Below are 7,798 nucleotides of genomic sequence, written 5' to 3'. Positions count from 1 at the left end.
AGCTCTTGCTAGCTGTCTAGTATTATTAGACAAGTTACTTCTCCGCATTTGCAGAGTGGGGACAAAGTATTTAAAGAATTGTTGTGAAGACTAGATAAGGCCCTGAATGGCCAAATCTACCTTGAGAAAGAATAATAAAGCTGGTGGGATCACAATTCCTTTACCGTAAGTAAAACAGTATTGGTATAAAGACAGACATAGAGATCAATAGAACAGAATAGAGACCCCAGAAATAAATACATGCACATCGGGGCAACTGACCAGGGATAGTTACTGTTGGTAACAAGTACGCCAAGAATATACAAAGGGGAAAGGACAGACTTGTCAACAAATGGTGCTCAGAAAACTGGATATCCACATGCAGAAGAATGCAATTGGACCCTTATCTCACACCATACACAAAAATCAATTCAAAATGGGTTAAAGACTTAAAACCTACAAGAAAGCATGGGGGAAAGCTTCAAGACATTGGTTTCATCAATGATTTCATGGATATGCTGCCAAAGCACAGGCAATGAAAGCAAAAATAGGCACAGGACTACATCAAACTGAAAAGTTTCTGCACAGCAAAGGAAACAATCAACAGAGTGAAAAGGCAACTACAGAATGAGAGAAAATATTTGCAAAACATACATCTGATATATGGTAATTTTCAAAATATATAAGGAATTCCTACAATTCAATAGCATAAATCAAATAACTCAGTTTTCAAGTGGTCTAAAAAAAAGACAGCCAACATGCATAAGAAAAGTGCTCAGTGTCACTAAACATCAGGGAAATCAAAATCAAAATCACAAAGACATCACCTTACACCTATCAGGGTGGCTGTTTACCAAAAAATAAGCATTGTCAAGGATGTGAAGAAACTGGAACCAAAGTGCACCGTTGGTGGGAATACAAAATGGAGTTGCTATGGAAAATAGCAGTTGCTATGGAAAACAATATGCAGATTGATCTCAAAAACTTTAAAACAAAACTACCATATGATCCAGCAATTGCATTTCTGGATAATTATCCACAATAACTGAAATCAGGATCTCAAAGAACTATTAGCCCTCCTGTGTCCACTGCAGCTCCATTCACTGCAGCCAAGAGGTAGTATGAATGGATAGACAAAAATGTGATACATATATACAATAAAATATCATTTCAGGTTTAAAAAAGAGGAAATTCTGCAATATGTGACAATGTAGGTGAACCTTGAGGACATTATGCTAAGTGAAATAAGTCAGTCACAAATACTACATGATTCCATTTATATGAGGTATCTAACACAGGCAAACTCATAGAATCAAAGAGTGGAATGGTGGCTTCCAGGGGCTAAGGAAGGAGGAAATGGAACTTGCTAATTAACTGGCACAAAATTTCAGCAAGCAAGATTAACGAATTCTACAGATCTGCTATATAAGACTGTGAAAGTGAAAGTGAAGTCGCTCAGTCATGTCTGCCTCTTCGAGACCCCATGGACTCTAGCCTGCTAATAATATTGTGAGTGAAAGTCACTCAGTCGTGTACGACTCTTTGCAACCCCATGGACTATACAGTCCATGAAATTCTCCAGGCCAGAATACTGAAGTGGGTAGCTTTTCATTCTCCAGGGCATTTTCCCAAGCCAGGGATTGAACTCCAGTCTGCCACATTGCAGGAGGATTGTTTACCACAGGGAAGCCCAAGAATACTGGAGTGGGTAGCCTATCCCTTCTCCAGCAGATCTTCCCAACTCAGGGATCAAACTGGGGTCTCCTGCATTGCAGGTAGATTTTTTTTTACCAACTGAGCTATCAGAGAAGCCTAATACTACTGTAGTACATACTTAAAAATGTGTTGAGAGAGTGAATTTCATCTTAAGTGCTTTTATCAGTCTGTCAGTTCAGTTTAGTCACTCAGTCGTGTCCGACTCTTTGCAACCCCATGAACCACAGCACACCAGGCCTCCCTGTCCATCACCAACTCCCGGAGTTCACCCAAACTCATGTCCATTGAGTCTGTGATGCCATCTAACCATCTCATCCTCGGTCATCCCCTTCTCCTCCTGCCTTCAATCTTTCCCAGCATCAGGGTCTTTTCAAATGAGTCAGCTCTTCACATCAGGTGGCCAAAATACTGGAGTTTCAGCTTCAACATCAGTCCTTCCAATGAACACCCAGGACACTATATAATAAAATTTTAAATAAATAAGAGATGAAAGCCTTTTCTTACTTCAATAACTAGAAAAAATAAAGAATCTCTATTGTTATTCCTTCTTTGCCAGCCTCTACTCCCACCACCCCCACCTAAAAAGCATAAAACAAACAATAAATTCTTAACAGTTGCTTGTTTATGTGCTAAGTCACTTCAGTCATGTCCAACTCTTTGCAACCCCATGGACTGCACCCTGCCAGGCTTCTCTGTCCATGAAATTCTCTAGGTAAAAATACTGGAATGGGTTGTCATTCCCTTCTCCAGGGGATCTTCCCAACCCAGGGATCAAACAGTACAGGTCTTCTGTACTGCAGGAGAATTCTTTACCATCTGAACCAACTGAAAACAAAAATTAAAACAGCACAATAAAGAAAATCCTCTAAAATGAAAGTGTCACCATTTTTGACACTTACGAACCTTGACCTCTTTAATGACAAAGTACTGGTAGCTAAAAGGGCCCATTTTAAGTGGTGTTTCAGAGATGATGGATTACAGGAAAGCTGGGGATTTGAACCTGATGAGACACTCCTTTCCTTGCTGCCCACTGTGCACAACTGGCATCTTTTAATGTGGCTCTAGGGAGCCCTATAGAAAAGGAGGAGATAAAATTACAATACTTAGAGAAGTGGGAAAAAACAGAAATTAGGAAGAAAATTGCTTAAAAAATTATAAAATAAAAAAGGCTTATCTGTGCTCCATCTTATTTCTATTTCTCACTATATTTTCTTTTCTTCTCTTTTCTTTCACTGCATTCCACTTCCACTCTTCACCTTTCCTTTTACTTTTCTGTCCTTTCCCTGATTCCATGGAATTTCAAGGAGCAAGACAGGTCTGGGCATGAGGATTTTCATCATAGACAGTGCTGTCAAATAGAATTTGGGACACTTGGTTAACTTTGACCTTCAGATTAAAAAAAACAGATAACTTTATTCATGAATATGCCCCATGCAATATTTGGGACATAATATACTAAGAAATTATTTGTTTTTTATCTGAAAACTAAATTCCATTGGATGTCTTCTATTTTTATTTGTTACATCTGACAATCCTAGTCTTAAGGACTCTTAGCTGTGCTATGAGTAGCAAAGATCTAATTTCTATTCGATCAATCAAAACAAAATATGAGCTACATATGTAATTTAAAGTTGTCTAGTAGCCACACTGAAAGAGTTAAAAATAAGCAGGTGAAATTAGTTTAACAATATATTTTATTTAACCTGATATATTTAAAATATTATTTCACATAGAAAAGTAATTTTTTAAAATTATTAACAAAATCTTTTACTGTCCTTTCCAGCTCTATGCCTGAAATCTGGTGTATAATTTATACTTCTGCATATCTCAGCTCAGAGTAACCAAGCTTCAAGTGCTCAGTAACCACATGTGGCTAGTGGCCGCTGTATTGGCCTGTGCAAACACAGAACACCTCCAGCTGCCAGAGCAAGCCCTCATAGTCTCACACAGTAGCAGAAGTAGTACCTGATTACACTGCTCCTCAAACTCCTGGTCAGGAGGAGGTGAGAACCCAAGCCACGATGATCCTGTACCATGAGAATAACAGTTCTGTGAACACTCAGAAACCACAGTAGTAGTCCCTTAGTGCTTATTATGTAGCAAACTTTCTTGAAAATATGCTTCAGTTATATATTCAGGCACATACACACACATGCAACATTTCTTAATTTAAATCAAGTATCATCTTGATATATTGTATGACATGATGCCTCTAAAATTTTAATGTAGCATTCTGTTGTCGAAATTTTCTCCCACTTGGTGAAGAATATTTAAAGCAGAATAATTAGTAGTTAGTAGGTTTCACACACGCATTTTAAAATAGAAATCACGCTTAAGATGTGATTGTCTGAGAACAGCTTGTGACTCTGGAGGAGAAAATCAGTGATAAAAAACTGTTAATATGATAGTGTGCAGGCTGCAAAGCACTGGGGTCTCACCTGTGCGGCACTGCACCTGCCTGCTCAGACAGCTGAGGGGTCTCTATCCAAAACTGTGAAGGTCTGAGGTTTTCCCCAACTTGGAAGCTAATAAGTTAGCCTGTTAGGGCTTCATGGGTGCTAGCAAAAGATGACTCATGGGTCAGAAACAAAGGACTTTATACTTATTACTCACCAAAGAGCAAGCAGTGTGAGCATCGGTCTGTTTGGCCATAAAGTAATACAGGTGGGTGCAGATGGACACCTGTACACACAGTGTGTATCGTTTCAGGAGAGAAACTCAAGTTTGCAAGGCTATAAGCCAACCTGCCTCTTTGCCAGAGAGAAAGATACTATTTCTACCTTTCAAGGCTATTTGTTTTACAAACATCCTAAAGCTATTCCAGAACAAAGAGCAATTAGTGACTTACAAGATAAACAGAAAATGCAGAGGAGTGTGGAAAATATTCCCTCAACATTTTCCATGAGAGAATAGGAAGCTGTTCATCCATGCTGCCTTCTTTTCAACTGAAAATACTTGGATTTGCTTCATTTTCTGATTTGCTGTATATTATTAAATGAAATGTTACCTATAAATGTGAATATAAAAAACCTATCTTTCATAATCATATATGACAATACAGAATTGAGTTCTCATGGGGAAAAAAAATGGATCTATCTAAATTCTAATATTTACCTTAAGGGGCATCTAGCATTTATCAGACTACAGTCTCTATTCATCCAAATGCTCTCAGACTGAAAATCCCATTAGTCAAATGTTCAAATTGATTACAATGGTCATTGCAAACTGATTCAAAATCCAAATCCAAGCACCTCCTACAAAGCCTGCATGACCTGGCCCTTGCTGGTCTCTCTCACCCTTCTCCCCACCATGCTTACAGCACTCTGCCTGCACTCAGCCTCTCAACATCCTCCACATGCCAGGCTTTTATGCACCTCAGTGACTCTGTACATATTTTTCTGGCTGTGGGAATCACTTCACGCCCCTCTAATTCTCCCTGTCTTCTGTTCACTCTCATCATAACATATATCACAATTTGTACTGAGACATTTACTTTCTCATTACTTGTTTACAGTGTTTCCTTATCAGAAGGCCTGCTCCATGAGCACACAGAGACCATGTCTAATTAAACTGATGTAAATCAAGAAGTTGCTGGTCTAAGTTGGTGCTAAATAAAATGTAGAGGAAAATGAATAAACCTATCACAAATATTACATAATTATTTCCCACTTCATGTCACATGGTTGTGACTCCAGGGCTTGAATATTTAGGTAACTGCACCTAGAAAACAAACTAATTCAAGTATTCCATCAAATTTAGTAGCTTAAAAACGCTAACAGACGAAACCCATGTTACATCAGTTTACTAGCAAAATACCATATAGTATATACGTACTTCTCCTTGTCAAAGGTATGACTCTGTGATGGTTAAGGTGGGTCAACGTAACTGGGCTGTCAGATGCCTATATATATTTGGTTGTGTCTCTCCGGGTGTTTCTGAATGAGATGAACATTTGATTCAGTAGACTAAGCAAAGCAAATTGCCTTTTCCAAGGTGACTGGTCCTCATCAAATACACTGAAGGTTCAACTAGAGCAAAAAGGTGGAGTAAGGGAGACTGCACATTCTCCATCTGTCTTACAGCAAGGACATCAGTCCTTTCCTGCTTTCAGACTCAGACTACAACTGGAACTATAACATTGGCTCCCCGGGTCTCTGGTTTGCTGATGACTGCAAATGTAGGGACCTCATAGCCTCTATAAGTGCATGATCCAACTCCTATGATAAACCATATGTCCATATATGTGCATATATATGTATATATCTCCCACTGGTTTTTTGTGGAGAATCCAGACTAGTACAGACTCTTATCAAGTTCAGAGCCTAATTGCTGCCATAATTTCTACCAATTTTCATCAAATTAATTTCTGAGTTGATTAAAATCAGGTTAGCAAATGAAATACAAATGCTTTTGATTTAAATGTTAAATGTTTCTTACTTTAGATTCCCCTTTGACTTCATGGAACAAGGATAAAGTGTTAAATTAGTGGCACATTTTTACATTCTTGTTTCTCAAGCTAAACTGAAATAGGAGGCTTGCTGTTTCATAAATCTTCCCATTTTGCAAACATTGATTGTCATGTGCTAGATGCCATGAATACAGTGTAAAAAGGACCTAATCTTTGCCCCCAAGAAGATCCCAAACAAGTGATATGTGAACACATATTTGCTGGGGTAAACACTTTTGGGATATTTCACCTAGCAAATTAATGACCTTCTCTGAAGGTCCCACCTCCACTCAAAACAATGGCTGATTAGATAGGGAAAGAGAGACAGCTATGAAATAGATAGAGACAAGGGATGAATCATAACTATCTCTTTTGAAGAGGTGAGGCAACTAGGGAGGAAAAGGCTTCCACTACTCTCAAAAATGCTCTCAACAGGCATCTGCAAAGTCCTTACCTCAACAGAGACAGGAGTCAGAGTTTTAATTCAGTAAACTAAAACTCACATTAAGAGTATGTGCTGTTTGATGTTGCCCTATGGCACCCTACTCCAGTACTCTTGCCTGGAAAATCCCATGGATGGAGGGCCTGGTGGGCTGCAGTCCATGGGGTCGCTAAGAGTCGGACACGACTGAGGGGCTTCACTTTCACTTTTCACTTTCATGCATTGGAGAAGAAAATGGCAACCCACTCCAGTGTTCTTGCCTGGAGAATCCCAGGGACGGGGGAGCCTGGTGGGCTGCTGTCTATGGGGTCGTACAGAGTCGTGCACGACTGAAGCGACTTAGCAGCAGCAGCATACTTTCAGTTCAGTTCAGTTCAGTTCAGTCACTCAGTCGTGTCCAACTCTTTGTGACCCCATGAACTTCAGCACACCAGGCCTCCCTGTCCATCACCAACTCCCGGAGTTCACTCAAACTCACGTCCATCGAGTCAGTGATGCCATCCAGCCATCTCATCCTTGGTCATCCCCTTCTCCTGCCCTCAATCCCTCCCAGCATCAGAGTCTTTTCCAATGAGTCAACCCTTCGCATGAGGTGGCCAAAGTACTGGAGTTTCAGCTTTAGCATCATTCCTTAGGCTGCCATTTATAAAAAGAGAAAAATGGATTCCTTGGACAAAAATTAATACTTCACAGAGCATTATGTACAACTACTTGGTAAAAACCCAAGATACTATCTTCTACATAATTAACATAAACCCAGACTTTTTAACTGAAAACCTAAGTAAATTGCAAAATTCACTGGCACATAGTACAAAAATGAACCAGTTATATATGAACTTGTTATAGATTCATTCATTTGGGTAATCTTCATAGTCAGTAACGACTGCCAGAACCAAGATCGAAAAGTAATGCTTTAGATCAGTGGAAAAATTATCACTGTTTTTTGTATAGCTATAGAAACCCAGAATCCCTCACTTCTGTTCTTCCTCTCTTCTTCCACTCCCTCATTACTTTTTCTCTCTCTTTTTTTTTTTTCCAATCTATGGGGAAAAAATCTTGCTTTACCTTATTTAAAGTCCTTTAAACAATAAAATGTTAGGAATAAAATGCTCAAAATTTTACACACTTACTTTTATAAAAGTTTACATTTTTATAGTATAATATTCTTACATTTAAATCACCTAGAAGTAGTCTTGGTGAATCTTCATTTTACT

This window comes from Ovis canadensis, chromosome 5, assembly GCF_042477335.2.
Source record: "Ovis canadensis isolate MfBH-ARS-UI-01 breed Bighorn chromosome 5, ARS-UI_OviCan_v2, whole genome shotgun sequence".
Taxonomy (NCBI): domain Eukaryota; kingdom Metazoa; phylum Chordata; class Mammalia; order Artiodactyla; family Bovidae; genus Ovis; species Ovis canadensis.
This window is presented reverse-complemented; position numbering follows the sequence as displayed.